The sequence below is a fragment of the Dermacentor silvarum genome, chromosome 9 (assembly GCF_013339745.2).
Source record: "Dermacentor silvarum isolate Dsil-2018 chromosome 9, BIME_Dsil_1.4, whole genome shotgun sequence".
In the NCBI taxonomy this organism is placed as follows: Eukaryota; Metazoa; Arthropoda; class Arachnida; order Ixodida; family Ixodidae; genus Dermacentor; species Dermacentor silvarum.
This window is the reverse complement of record NC_051162.1, coordinates 143434344-143449240: the sequence shown is the minus strand read 5'-3', so window position 1 is coordinate 143449240 and position 14897 is coordinate 143434344. Positions and strand designations below refer to the sequence as shown.

General features: G+C 43.1%; 1 long non-coding RNA gene across 1 annotated transcript; it reads left to right on the top strand.

The window, feature by feature from the left end:
* The first annotated feature begins 369 nt into the window (after positions 1 to 369).
* Positions 370 to 14449, top strand: LOC119465042 (uncharacterized). The gene is made up of 3 exons (XR_005194700.2): positions 370 to 480; positions 1001 to 1155; positions 14050 to 14449. It is a non-coding gene; the product is annotated as an uncharacterized LOC119465042 (long non-coding RNA).
* The last annotated feature ends 448 nt before the right edge of the window (positions 14450 to 14897 follow it).

The following is a 14897-nucleotide window of genomic DNA, read 5'->3' as shown; positions in this document are numbered from 1 at the left end:
TAGGCAAAAATGTGGTTGCATAAACGATGCTAATGGTGTTTAACTGTTTCAAAGTTGGTGCCTTTGCAAGTTTAAATGCTGTATGTTTCATCTTGCGTCGTTGAGCTTTATTATTTTTTTACGAGCCTTCGTTTGCAGAAAATTGGTTCATGTGTATGAAGTTATTTTACTACGCAGTAGAAAATTCCAGTTGTAAGTTTTAAAATAACCGAGATGCCTCTGTCCCTCTCATTATCTAAATAATTATTTTGTACAGAATACGGACCGCAACGGCTTTTTATTGGCTGTGCATTTCCTGTTTCATTGTTTTTTGTTTCATTTACATGTTTGTTCTATACAATTGTATGCTTTTTTTTCACCCACAGTTGCGAAGGAGATTGAAGTTTGACAGATTTGTGAAACCAATATGCTTACCTTCTGGAGAGATTGATGTTGCCGACAAAACACTTGTTGTGGCTGGATGGGGGAGGCCAAATAAACGTAAGCAGCTATACCTAATGTCAATTTCATTATTAAAATGTTCCGCGGCGTACTTATGCACTTTCTATTTGATAATTGCGCAAATTCACTATTTTGTATGCCTTCGAACAAGATCTGATGCTTCTCGAACTTGTTTTAGTTCTCAACACGTTTGTTTTGTGCGATTGTAATTGTGTGTTTCGGTAGCATTAACTTGACAGTTCTTATTCTTTAAAAACTCAGTTCTTTTTATCAGCATATTCATACGTCTTCACTTTATGGTATTCAGCGCAAACCCTTGCAGTGCAATATGAAATTGAATGACTGGCTTACTTTAATGACGCAAAGCATGCATACCTGATTTTCATGTCAGCGCGCGCAATGCCTATGGTGTGGCCTTTGTTTGATAAGTCGAGGTATCCTCATAAGTTTGTGCCTCTCATGCGTTTTCCAGAGATTCCATAAGAGTAATGTGTAATGTATTCGAGTATGGCGAATATGGGTAAGTGCTGGCGAAGGCTAATATTTCCAAACCTTACAGATATCAGATTCAGTCCTTTCCTTCTCCTCACGCAAATGGTTGGCATGCCAGCCGATGAATGTAAAAGCTTCATAAGCAAAACTCGAAGAAAGGGGATAGGCGTACGTGGCGGTCCAATGATGTGTGCGAAGATGCTAGATGGAACGTCGTGTAAGGTGAGTATTCCACAAAGGTTGAAGCTTAACAGCTGGTTTTTAATGATTTGGCATTGATGGGGTACTTCACGAAGTTTCTGGGGGCTAACTATGTATCAATGTATGTTTGTATATAACCATTTTCCCGCCTACCTAGTTCACTGGTAGTCCGTGGTCTAATGGGCAGCGAATTGGGCTACTGTGTTAGAATAATAGTGCTCAAAACAAACCCTCGGACCAACTTAGGGACACTTAGTATTGGCAATATGGGGATATGTGCACCTCTGCAATGAACGTCTTTCCTGTGTACATGGCTCACTGTAGACGCGGGACTGGGTAGATACCGCTGTTCTAATAAGAGAAAGCAAGTGCTACACGTTTGTAAAACGTGAAGGCGAAATCCTGCCAGCTGTAGAAGAAGACTAGGATGAACGCGCGAGCCTTGGTACGAGCCCGTCTTTGACCACGTGACGTGTGCAATAAGTCACGCACTAGGTACACCTTTAGTAAGCCACAACCGTAGAGCAGGAGGAAAGCACTAACACTTGCACATTGGTAGACGTCGCCGTATGCGGATATATGCGGTTAGCTGTCCAAGAGGCAGTAGGCTCTTGGGATGGGCAAATGACGTCGCAGGTGAAACTGTGTCACGAAACAAGTCATGAACGTGGCTGATATGAACCGAGGAATTGATCAGAGCCTCCATTTGAACATAAAAAAATCTACGCTGTCACTTTCCTACATTTCTTAAAAAAACACTGAAGCCTTCGTAGTTATTTTAAATGTGACACCTCATGAGAAGCCCAAGGCAGTATTCTCTGCCCAAGATGTGCTCAATAAATGTGAGCTTCTCATTATGTATGAAGTTGCACAGAAATCGCCGAGGATATTCACGAAAAAACGGACGGGATACATCAACGAGCACTTTTTGGACTAATGTATCTAAAAATATAGTCACAACACGTGCATAAAATAGAAATCTTATCTATTGTGTCTCTGTATCTGGGCAATGTAATGGCATCGTTTTCAATGAAGGTGTTGAACGAAAAAGGTTTAAACCCTCTATGATCTAAATTTTGTCGGTCATGTGAAGCAATTATGGATTGCTAATCTGAATGACCACCGTATAATGTAACAGAAAATCGCAATGAAGTTTCAGGCAACGACAATGAAGTTTTTTTTGTTTTTTTTGACCAGCTTAAAGTGTTGTAAGCACCGTATTGCTTCTCTGGCATTGAAATACGCAAACACAGGAGTATAAGTGGGACCGCTTTTTATTTCAAGATCATCTTGTACCAACTTAGACAGGTAATGTGTAATGGCACGTACACACTAGCGGTAAAACGCCCGCGGCGCGCCGCCGGCAGCAATACGCAGCTGGGGCCAACGTTAGCAGACTAGCTTCAGTTGTAAAACTCGGCTGCGCTGCGCGGAACCGCCACGCGCCCGCGCCTTCATGGCGCTGCCGTCGCACCCAGCTTCACTTCCCCACTAACCGGCTACAGGAACTGGCCGGACGGAACACGCGATGCAGCGTTGGTGTATTCTGTGGTTGGTTGTCATGCTCGAAAGTGTAGCCTTCCGCGAAACTGTAGCCTTCGCGGCGTTTGTTCAGTATATTAGCAGACGATGCCGACGTGCTGCGTTCCTGACTGCAACAAGCGGCTGTCGAACGATGTTGACAGTTCGGCGCGCCACTTCTTGTGTGCTCCCAGCAATGCGACACTTCGCTCGGCGTTGAACAGAGCGATTCCTCGTGCCGACCGGGAACTCTCGGCGAAATCCATGGTCTGTGATTTACACTTTCATGAGCCGGACGTCTTAAAGTGTTTGTGCATATTATCAATGGAGAGACGCTTGACGTGCCACGACACAAGTGGACACTTGCCAAGGGTGCGGTGCCGAAAGTGTTCCCGAACCTTCCCTCGTATCTGTCGAACCAACCGGGGAAAAAAAGGCTAACGCAGAGAGATGTTTGGTGAGCTGTTCTGGGCCATCTTAGAAGAGCTGTGAGAGAATACGCTGAGTCGTGTTGGGTGCCCCTTGCGCTTTCAGGAACTGAGTGCACGCATCATTAAATTTTTAACAGCGGAGCTGTTTAAGCTTTTTTCTTCCCCGCGTAGTGTTCGCAAAAACTTGCCAAGCGATGACGTCACTGCGCACAGCTGCACCTCGCATCACCTTGCGATAGCCAATCAATAGCTAATCGATAATCGATCAATAAACAATAAATGTCGGAAAATGTTGGAGATGACTTGGTAGTTCTTCATCATCATCATCATTAGCCTATATTTTATGTCCACTGCAGGACGAAGGCCTCTCCCTGCGTTATCCAATTACCCCTGTCTTGCGCTAGCGTATTCCAACTTGCGCCTGCAAATTTTCTAACTTCATCATCCCATCTGGTTTTCTGTCGACCTCGACTGCGCTTCCCTTCTCTTGGTATCCATTCTGTAACCCTAATAGTCCACCGGTTATCCATCCTACGCATTAAATGGCCTGCCCAGCTCCATTTCTTCCGCTTAATGTCAACTAGAATATCGGCTATCCCCGTTTGTTCTCTGATCCACACCGCTCTCTTCCTGTCTTTTAACGTAAGGCCTAACATTTTCCGTTCCATCGCTCTTTGTGCGGTCCTTAACTTCTTCTCGAGCTTCTTTGTTAACCTTCAAGTTTCTGCCCCATATGTTAGCACTGGTAGAATGCAATGATTGTACACTTTTCGTTTCAACGACAGTGGTAAGCTCCCAGTCAGGATTTGGCAATGCCTGCCGTATGCACTCCAACCCAGTTTTATTCTTCTGTAAATTTCTTTCTCGTGATCAGGGACCCCTGTGAGTAATTGACCTAGATAAACGTACTCCTTTACAGACTCTAGAGGCTGACTGGCGATCCTGAATTCTCGTTCCCTTGCCAGGCTATTCAACATTATCTTTGTCTTCTGCATATTCATCTTACAACCCAATTCTTAAACTTTATCGATTAAGGCCCTGAATCATTTGCTGTAATTCGGCTCCATAGTTGCTGAATAGGACAATGTCATCTGCAAACCAAAGGTTGCTGAGATACTCACCGTTGATCCTCACCCCTAAGCCTTCCCAGTCTAAGAGCTTGAATACTTCTTCTAACCATGCAGTGAATAGCATTTGAAAGATTGTGTTTCCTTGCCTGACCCCTTTCTTGATATGTAACTTTCTACTTTTCTTGTGGAGAACCAAGATAGCTGTGGAATCCTTGTAGATGTTTGCTAAGATATTCACGTATGCCTCATGTACTCCTTGATTACGCATTGCCTCTATGACTGCTGGTATCTTCTACTGAATCAAATGCCTTTTCATAATCTATGAAAGCCATGTAGAGAGGTTGATTGTACTCCGCAGATTTCTCGATTACCTGATTGATGACTTGGATATGATCCATCGTAGAATATCTCTTCCGGAAGCCAGCCTGTTCACTTGGTTGGCTGAAGTCATGTGCTGCTCTGATTCTATTGTAAATTACCTTGGTGAATATTTATACAATACTGCAAGCAAGCTAATGGGTCTATAATTCTTCAATTCTTTAACGTCTCCCTTCTTATGGATTAGTTTAATGTTGGTGCTCTTCCAACTCTCTGGTACACTTGATGTTATGAGGCATTGCGTATAAAGGGCCGCAAGCTTTTCAAGCATGATATCTCCTCCATCTTTCATTAAATCAACTGTTATTCCATCTTCTCCAGCAGATTTCCCCCTGGTCATGTCTTTCAAGGCCCTTCTAACTTCATCGCTAGTTATAGAAGGAGCCTCTGTATCCCGTTCCTCACTATTTCGAATGAAAGTAGCTTGGCTGCTTTGGGCACTGTACAGGTCAGTATAGAATTCTTCCGCTGCTTTTACTATGTCATCGAAATTGCTGATGATATTACCATGCTTATCTTTCAGTGCATACATCTTGCCTTGTCCTATGCCAAGCTTTCTTCTTACTGATTTAATGCTGCGTCCATATTTTACGGTTTCCTCAATCTTTCCCACGTTGTAATTTCGAATATCCCTTACGGTCTTCTTGTTGATCAGTTTTGACAGTTCACCGAATTCTATCTGATCTGTTGAGTTGGATATTTTCATGTTTTGTCGTTTCTTTATTAGGTCCTTTGTTTCTTGGGACAGCTTAACTACTGGTTGCCTTGGTGCCTTACCTCCCACTTCAATTGCTGCTTCTGAGATAAACCTAGTTACGGTTTCATTCATTACCTCTATGTTGTCTTTATCTTCTTTTTCTAAAGCTGCATATTTGTTTGCGAGCACCAGGCTGAATTGGTCTGCTTTTACTCTTACTGCCTCTAGGTTGGCCTGTTTCCTCTTGACTAATTTCACTCTTTCTCTCTTCAAATTGAGAGAAATCCTAGACCTCACTAACCTATGGTCACTGCACTTTACCTTACCTAACCCTTCTACATACCGCACTATGCTTGGATCGGCAGAGAGTATGAAATCTATTTCATTCCTTGTTTCTCCATTAGGGCTTTTCCAGGTCCACTTCCTGTTGCTGTGCTTCCTGAAGAAGGCAGTCATTATTCTGAGCCTATTCCTTGCCGCGAATTTTACTAACATCTCTCCTCTTGCATTCCTAGAATCGATGCTGTAGTTGCCAATTGCTTGCTCACCAAACTGCTTTTTCTCCAAATTTGCATTGAAGTCGCCCATGACTACAGTATACTGAGTTTGCACCTTTCTCATTGCTAATTCAACATCTTCATAAAGCTGTTCTATTTCTTCATCATCGAGACTAGAGGTTGGGGCGTAGGCTTGTACTACTTTCATTTTGTACCTCCTATTCAGCTTTATTACGACGACTGCTACCCTCTCATTAATGCTGTAGAATGCATCTATGTTGCCCGCTGTGTTGTTATGGACCAGAAATCCTACCCCGGATTCTCTCTTATCTGGAAGACCCCTGTAGCAGTGGACGTGGCCATTAGTCAGCACTGTGTAAGCCTCACAAATTCTTCTAACCTCACTAAGGCCAATAATATCCCAGGCAATGCCTTATAAATATTCAAATAGACCTGCTAAGCTAGCTTCACTCGAGAGGGTGCGCGTGTTGAACGTTGCCTGGTTCAGTTTCCATTGGCGTCCTGTACGGACCCAAAGAATGCAATTTTTTGAGGCTTCATTCACATGACTGCGATTTCAACAATGCGACTGGTGCGACGCCCAGGATTGCTTGCTGCCAGGTTTTGTCGCACACGCTGCATAATTCCTTTATTTTAATGAAAAAGACGTGCGCGTTATATTTGACCTCTCTTTAATAGGACCAAAAATTACGTGCGTTTTGTAATTTAAAATGCTTCAAAGTTTAATTTGTTTTGGAGTGCGCAACAGCGGTTTATAAAGTTCAATACGAGGAGGAATGGCGGATGTAAACAGCTGTTCACAGCTGGTCCTTCAGCGCTGTGGGCTTTCTCGTGTGTGTTTTATGCTTGTGTCCTTCTTCCTGCGGTACAACAAAATACAAGAGGACCTATCAACAAGCCGCTATACCTGTTGTCATCGCATATGCAGTATTCCGAATTCGGCAGCAGCGAAGTCATCATGTCAACGCAGAGACCCTCGCGCTACCCGTGCTTCACGTCAGCTTCTGAAGAAAGGGTGTGTGTATATTGCTCGTAATTGCGCATAAGTGGTTCCTGCTCCTAGCAATATTCTTGCACCAAACTTAGCAGCAAGCACCAACCCAAAACTCACGTCTGCCCCTGAAGGAAGCCGCAAATGATCTGTGTGTAATCACTGAACGTGCAGTGGAATTTGTGTTGTGAACGTTAATCTTAGCGCCAGCCTGGTTCGTCCGTCGTGGCGCGTGTGCTGTAATTATTCATACAAGTGCTCTCTGAATATTTCGAAAGGCGTAAAAGGCGACACCGCATTTTTTAAATAGCTGCAGTCACTTGTGTACGTAGTATTAAATCATTATGACAGACATGGGCGTCGTCTATTTTCTCGTCCTGTTTCTCGCGCTGTTAGTGTGCTGTGAATCTGTATCAAGAACATTAAGTTAATATGGTGCAGTACGTAGCAAAGCCGCGTAGCCTCACGGCTAACATTAAATACCTTGTTAGGAGTAAGTTTGTTTACCAACAAAATCGAACGCTAAAATTTTGTATTCATAGTAGCAAGTGTAAAGTAAGAAGCTATCGAAACTATCCGCTAATAGCATTCGTGGGCTTCTACCTGCTTTAGCACATTAACTTAAAAGTGAGTCTGAAAACCCCAGATAAACAAAAACATATGCAACTGGAGCAGGCACTGTGGTTCCTTTCCTGGAAATGAAAGCCAGCATACCAGTCTGTTAAGCTAGTCATGTACTTAACCTATATTAGACCAATGTTAGAGCATGCTAACTGGAGCCATTTCAAACTAGATTATTTGACCAAAATAAGAAAGTGCAAGGAAGGCGTCAATTAAGGTACATTATAATCTGGTATTGCCGAACCGATTGAATTAGAAAAACTTTATGCGTCCCTGAATGGTCTGTGTTAACCCAATGCTGAAAACAGGGGAAGCTGATTCCCTTTCTTGCTGTTGAAAAGCTGCTAGAATCTCACTAACAGACTACTTATGTTCTTAGGGAAAGTGAGGGGCACTGATAATATCTCTAAGCTTTTGTATGAGCTTTCACGTTTAACGAAAATGGAATCAAAATATTTACCTTTGCAAGCCTCAGAGTCCAAACATTCTCAAAATTTTGAGGAGCCACATTAATTTTTTTAGATATAGACAATAAAAAGTGTGCTAAGTACACACTCAACACACTTCAGTGGTTGAGTGGCCAGCTGCGAATGCAAAAGCGTCCAAAGCTGCTACCTCGAGGTAACTGCTAGGTTGCACGTGTGTTACTCCTATAGCGCATGTACCTGGGAAGGGGAATGGTTATACGTAGTCCCATTGCAGCATTGGCCTGTGCTTTGTCTGTTATTTTTCAATAGGTGGTGGCTAGCTGATTCCGTTTGTTTTTGTATTTATCATTTGTGTGCATCTTTTGTACATGTGTTTGCATCATGTTCTGGTTGTTATACTTGCAGTGGTGCAAGCATCTTTTTTAATATATTGCACCACAGGTCATTTATCAAACTTTGTGTTGAAATCTACAAAATGTGCCACCCAGTAAATGGCCAGGACAGCCAGTAGGATTGGCAAAAAATATGATGCAGATCCAATGCACTTGTTTGAATCGACATGAGGCGAAACTTTCACGCAACGGTCAGGTAAACTCCAGAAAACTAACTGCACTGTGTACGGTTGTCCTTATTTCACCCGATGGAACACGTACTCATATGCAATGTTTGCTTATTCACCGCACAGGTCGCATAATGTAATGTAAACATAGCACAGTGAACTCACTCAAACAGGCGGCTCACTAAGACTTCGAACTAACCATGAGTCTGAGTTCATGTGAGCCTGGCTGAGTAGAATTTTCATAAATACGCAAACAAGCTCGGTTCAGTAAACTTTTAGTGAATATTGTCACGTGGTCGTGAGGGCAAGCTCATCTGAGTATAATTTTGGTGAATATGAGTCAAAGCAAGCTCGGCAAGTAGCTTTTTGGTGAATATGATTAAGTGTAAGCTCGCCTGAGTAGAATTTTGATAAATATAAGTCAAAGCAAGCTCAGTTGAGTAGAATTTTGGTGAATATGAGTCAGAGCAAGCTCGGATAAGTAGAATTTGGTGAATATGACTCTGAGCAAGCTCGGCTGAGTAATGATGGGATATGGTTATACGAGTTTATGCAGTAATACATGCAGCAAGACCTATGCCTCGTGATGAGTCTACACACTTTATGACCTGTGGACATGCAAAAACAACCCACACTTGAAAAGATGCTATTATTCACAGGAAAGAATGCAACCGGCTGACTTCACAGCACAATTTTGATCTGCTTTTGTTTAATGATTTATCTAGTGCTTATAAAAACAAGGTGTTTGCCTGCTTTTTGCATTATTGCATGTGTTTTACAGGAAGTAGAGACAGAGAAGCAAGAAAAGGCAATTATGTTTATGGCGAAGTAGTTTCTTAGAGTACTGCGATATGTTACAACCAGCATAAACAAAATTAATTCGATGCCCTGAAGTAGGCGAAATATGCAATTACCTTTAAATGTGAGGGTTTATACAGATGTATAAACCCTCACGCCCCAGTTGTAGCAGGGTATGCTTTTACGGACGGAACAAGTTAAAGAATATGCAACTACGGACAAATGCTACAGTCAATAGGTCACACCATTTAGTTGCAGTCGGTTGGTTTCTGCTTTCATGCGCATTTTCCCCTATGAATTATCACATTTCAAGGTTCTGTTGCTTCCGCTGCCCGACGCGATTGCTTATCGAGCTCACAAAGCGAACGTACAAAATGTATATCGTAACGAATGTTCTACAATAGCATATTTAACGCTTTGACTGGGAATAAACAGTATTGTCAATTTGTTTTCGAAGCAATATTTAAACAGTTTTTTTTTCTCATTTTTCCGATGTATCATTTTTCTCCTGCACAAAAACCAATAAACCTTCAGTGTGTTGCATACTTTGTATCCTTACTTCATCTGTATTAACTCTCACATTATAAGGTAATTGCATATTTCGCTTACTTCAGTGCATCGAATTACTTTTGGTTACGCTGGTTATAACATATCGCAGTACTCTAAGAAACTACTTCGCCATAAACATGCTTGCCTTTTCTTGCTTCTCTGTCTCTACTTCCTGTAAAACACTTGCAATAATGCAAAAATCAGGCAAACACCTTGATTTTATGAGCTGTAGATAACGCATTAAACAAAAGCAGATCAAAATTGTGCAGTGAAGTCAGCCGGTTGCATTCCTTCTTGTGTATGATAGCATCTTTTCAAGTATGGGTGGTTCTTGCATGTCCACAGCTTATAAAGTGTGCAGAGTCATCACGAGGCATAGGTCTTGCTAATGAGTCTGCCATTACATGTATTACTGCATAAACTCATATAACCATATCCCATCGTTACTCAGCGAGCTTGCTCAGAGTAATATTCACAAAGTTCTACTTATCCGAGCTTGCTCTAACTCATATTCACTAAAATTCTACTCAACTGAGCTTGCTCTGACCTATATTTATCAAAATTCTACTCAGGCGAGCTTCCACTGAGTAATATTCACCAAAAATCTACTTAGCCGAGCTTGCTCTGACTCATAATCACCAAAATTATAGTCAGATGAGCTTGCTCTGACTTACATTCATGAAAATGCCACTCAGGCGAGCATACACTGAGTTATATTCACAAAAAATCTACTTAGCCGAGCTTGCTTTGACTCCTCTTCACCAAAATTCTACTCAGATGAGCTTGCCCTGACTACCACGTGACAATATTCACTAAATGTTTACTCAATCGAGCTTGCTCTTACTCGTATTCACCAAAATTCTACTCAGCCAGGCTCACACGCACTCATACTCATGGTTAGTTCGAAGTCTTAGTGAGCCGACGTTTGAGTGAGTTCACCGAGCTATGTATACATTACATTATGTGACCTGTGCGGTGAATAAGCAAACATTGCATATGAATACGTGTTGCTTCGGATGAAGTAAGGACAACTGTACACAATGCAGTTAGTTTTCTGGAGTTTAACTGACCATTGCGTGAAAGCTTCGCCTCATGTCGATTCAAGCAAATGCATTGGATTTGCATCATAATTTTTGCCAATCCTGATGGCTGTCTTGGCCATTACTGGGTGGCCACGGTTTGTACATTTCAACGCAAAGTTTGAGAAATGACTGTGGTGCAATATATTAAAAAAATGCTTGCATCACTGTAAGTATAACAATCAAAACATGATAAAAACACATGCACTTAAGATGCACGACAAATGCTAAATGCATAAACAGACGGAATCAGCTAGCCACCACCAAAAAAAAAATTAAAGCACAGACAAATGCTGCAATGGGACTACGTATAACCATTCCCCTTGCCAGGTACATGGGCTATAGGAGAAACACACATGCAACCTAGCAGTTACCTCGAGGTAGCAGCTATGGACACTTTTGCATTCGCAGCTGGCCACTCAACCAATTAAGTGTGTTCAGTGTGTACTTGTACTTAGGCACACTTTTTGTTGTCTATATCTGAAAAATTTAATGTAGCTCTTCAAAATTTTGAGAATGTTTGGATTCTGAGGCTTGCAAAGGTAAATATTTTTATTCCATTCTCGTTGAAGGTGAAAGCTCGTACAAAAGCTTAGAGATACTTTCAGTGCCCCTCACTTTCCCTCGGAACATAAGTAGTCTGTTATTGAAATTCTAGCAGCATTTCACCAGCAAGAAAGGGAATCAGCTTCCCCAGTTTTCAGCATTGGGTTAAGGCAGGGAATTCAGGGAGGCATAAAGTTTTGCTAATACAATCGGTTCGGGAATACCAGATTAGATTGCGCCTTGACGCTTTCCTTGCACTTTCTAATTTTGGTCAAATAATCTACTTTGAAATGGCTTCAATTAGCATGCTCTAACATTGGTCTAATGTAGGTTAAGTACATGACTAGCTTACCAGACTGGGATGAAGGTTTTCATTTCCAGGGAAGGAACCAAAGCGCCTGCTCCAGTTGCATATGTTTTTGTTTATCTGGGGTTCTCAGCCTCACTTATAAGATAATATGCTGATGCTTGTAGAAGCACACGCATGCTATTAGCGGATACTTTCGATAGCTTCTTACTTTACACTTGCCACTATGCATACAAAGTTTTAGCGTTCGATTTTGTTATTAAACAAATAAACGTAGTCCTAACAACGTAATTTAATGTTAGCCGTGGGGCTACGGGGCTGCGCCGCGTACTTCAGAATATTAACTTAAGCTTCTTCATACAGATTCACAGCACACTGACATCGCGAGAAACAGGACGAGAATATAGACGACGCCCATGTCTGTCAGAATGATATGATAGTACGTACACAAGTGACTGCAGCTATTAAAAAATGTGGTGTCGGCTTTTACGCCTTTCGAAATATTCAGAGAGCACTTGTATGAATAATTACAGCACACGCGCCGCGACTGACGAACCAGGCTGGCGCTAAGATTAACCTTCACAACACAAATTTCATTGCACGTTCAGTAATTACACACAGATCATTTGCGGCTTCCTTCAGGGGCAGACGTGAGCTTCTGGGTTGGTGCTTGATGCTAAGTTTGGTGCAAGAATATTGCTAGGAGCAGGAACCGGCTTATGTGCACTTACGAACAATATACACACATCCTTTCTTCAGAAGCTGACGTTAAGCACGGGTAGCGCGAGGGTCTCTGCGTTGACATGATGACTTCGCTGCAGCTGAGTTCCGAATACTGCATATGCGATGACAACAGGTACAGCGGCTTGTTGATAGGTCCTCTTGTATTTTGTTGTACCGCAGGAAGAAAGACAGGAGCATAAAACACACGCGAGAAAGCACACAGCGCTGAAGGACCAGCTGTGAACAGCTGTTTACATCCGCGATTTCTCCTCGTATTGAACTTCATAAAGCGCTGTTGCGCACTCCAAAAGAAATTAAATTTGGAAACGTTTTAAATTACAGAACGTACGTATTATTTGGTCCTAATAAAGAGAGGTCAATTATAACGCGCACGTCCTTTTCATTACAATAAAGGGATTATGCATCGTGTGCGACAAAAACTGGCTGCAAGCAACCCTGGGCGTCGCACCAGTCGCATTGTTGAAATCGCAGTCATGTGAATGAGCCCTCAAAAAATCGCATTGCGACGCGTGCGACCGCACCAATTTTTTTTCACTCCAGTCGCAGCATGTGTAACGGCCTTCAGCCGGAAATTTGTTTCGCACTATCGTCTGCAAGCGTCAGCTCCTGACGGATAGATCGAGAAGGGGGGAGGAGTCCATGCTGTCACGTGACTGCCGCAGTGGCGCGCCGCCGGTTAGTGTGGCCGCTCTGCTTCAGCTGCGTTTTGCTGCCTGCGGCGCGCCGCGCGCGTTTTGTCGCTGGTGTGTACGTGCCAGAATCTACGAGCAGTGCCGCTTGCCGCGAGATGAATGACCAATCAAGAACGACGAGGGTGACATCACGGAGCCATAACGACCAGACCGCCGCCGCTCTTCGCCGGGTTATCAGTCGACGATAATCGTCGCTCGCGGTTCCATGGAGGGATTTGTGGACTCTGTCCGATCGTGCCCTTTCGCTCACGGTGATTCCGCGTTCCAAGAGCGCGCGAGATCTTATCGCGCGGCCGCACGGCGAGACGCGATTGCCACGGTGGCCTTCGCGGCAAGGCGCTGACGCGCGGCAACTTGCCGCTCGCGGCATGACGCGCGCGTTTTTGCCGCTAGCGTGGCCGTACCCTTAAGCAGCCCTTTCTATTCATACAGCTCAGAGGACTCACTTCAACAACATGGGATGGACGTTCAGTCTAGCGCGATTTGAAGGCCGCTAGTGTACACGCGCCTTTAGAAGGGGAGTTCGCTACCGTACATCCGACAGCGGCATGATGACAGCTTGCGCGCACTGCTGGTGTACATGCGTGCGATACGATACACCTATGTTTACAAGTTAATACGGCCGATAAAACTACTATCCTTACTTCGTATTGCTGTCCACTAATTTGCTATCGCAATCGATGCTTCGCCTTTTGGGCGGAACTCCGTCTTTTGTGTTAATGCCAGCGAAAAACACTTAAGTTGGACGTCTTGGCCGGGGCCTGGCTTTCCTCAAGAGTATATATATATATATATATATATATATATATATATACACGTGGAAATTAAGTTTATATTTTGCAACGCGCAGTTCTTCAAATAACCATGCAGGTGTCAGTAACCCTTATTTTTCAGTCATTATATTTGTACATAATTAACAGCCCAGAATCGAGATTGCCCAACTTACTAAGTTATTCGTATGAATTTTGTCTCGTGCTTCACTCTAGGGAGATTCCGGCGGCCCATTGACACTTCCCGACATCAATGGAAAATCTGTACAAGTGGGATTGGTATCCATGGGTGTCAGATGTCCGTCAGAAGGGGAGATACCTTATCCAGCAATATACACCGAAGTATCAGGTTACCGGTCTTGGATCCGTAAGGCACTGAAGCACCCGCGACGGTGGTACAAGCTGGACGTCGGTCCACGCGCGAACATTTATGACGCCAATAAATAAATATAGCTACAGTGCGTTAAGGCAGAGCCTTAATGTACAAAATGATTCGTATGAGGTAAACGAGCATTGCGGCTAGGACGGCGTGTTTGCTGTCCGGCGAGCTCAAAGATGATTTCGGCTTGCAGCTGGCTACACCAGTATTAGTCATGCGCTGGAGATTTTTTCAATAAACATTTCCGTCCTAAGGCTTTCGTATTGCTGCTAACTTTTATTGAATGGTACTAGATAAAATTGGTGTTGCAGTGTTTATTAGTACGTTTTGCCGAGCTACATTGCGCCTTGTGCTTGTTATACCACGGTTGGGCAAGTCAAGTAAACAACATTTGCTTCCGATATGGTCAACTCACTTCGCTTTATCTATTGTGCTGTCGAAGGACAGCAAATAGTTGAGAGAAAATAATGTCAAGACGCCTGGATACCGAGTGCAGAAGAGGGATTGTCCAATAACTGTTTTGTTCCAGTAACGATTAATCATTCGTCTTAACCTTTATTCGATTATTCGCTTTCGATGCAGGGTTTTTCGTCGAATAATTGATTAATCAATAGATTTGCCTGGGCACTTTAAAAAGGTTGAGACACAGTTACAGTCGTACGGGATATATTGAACCCACATATAG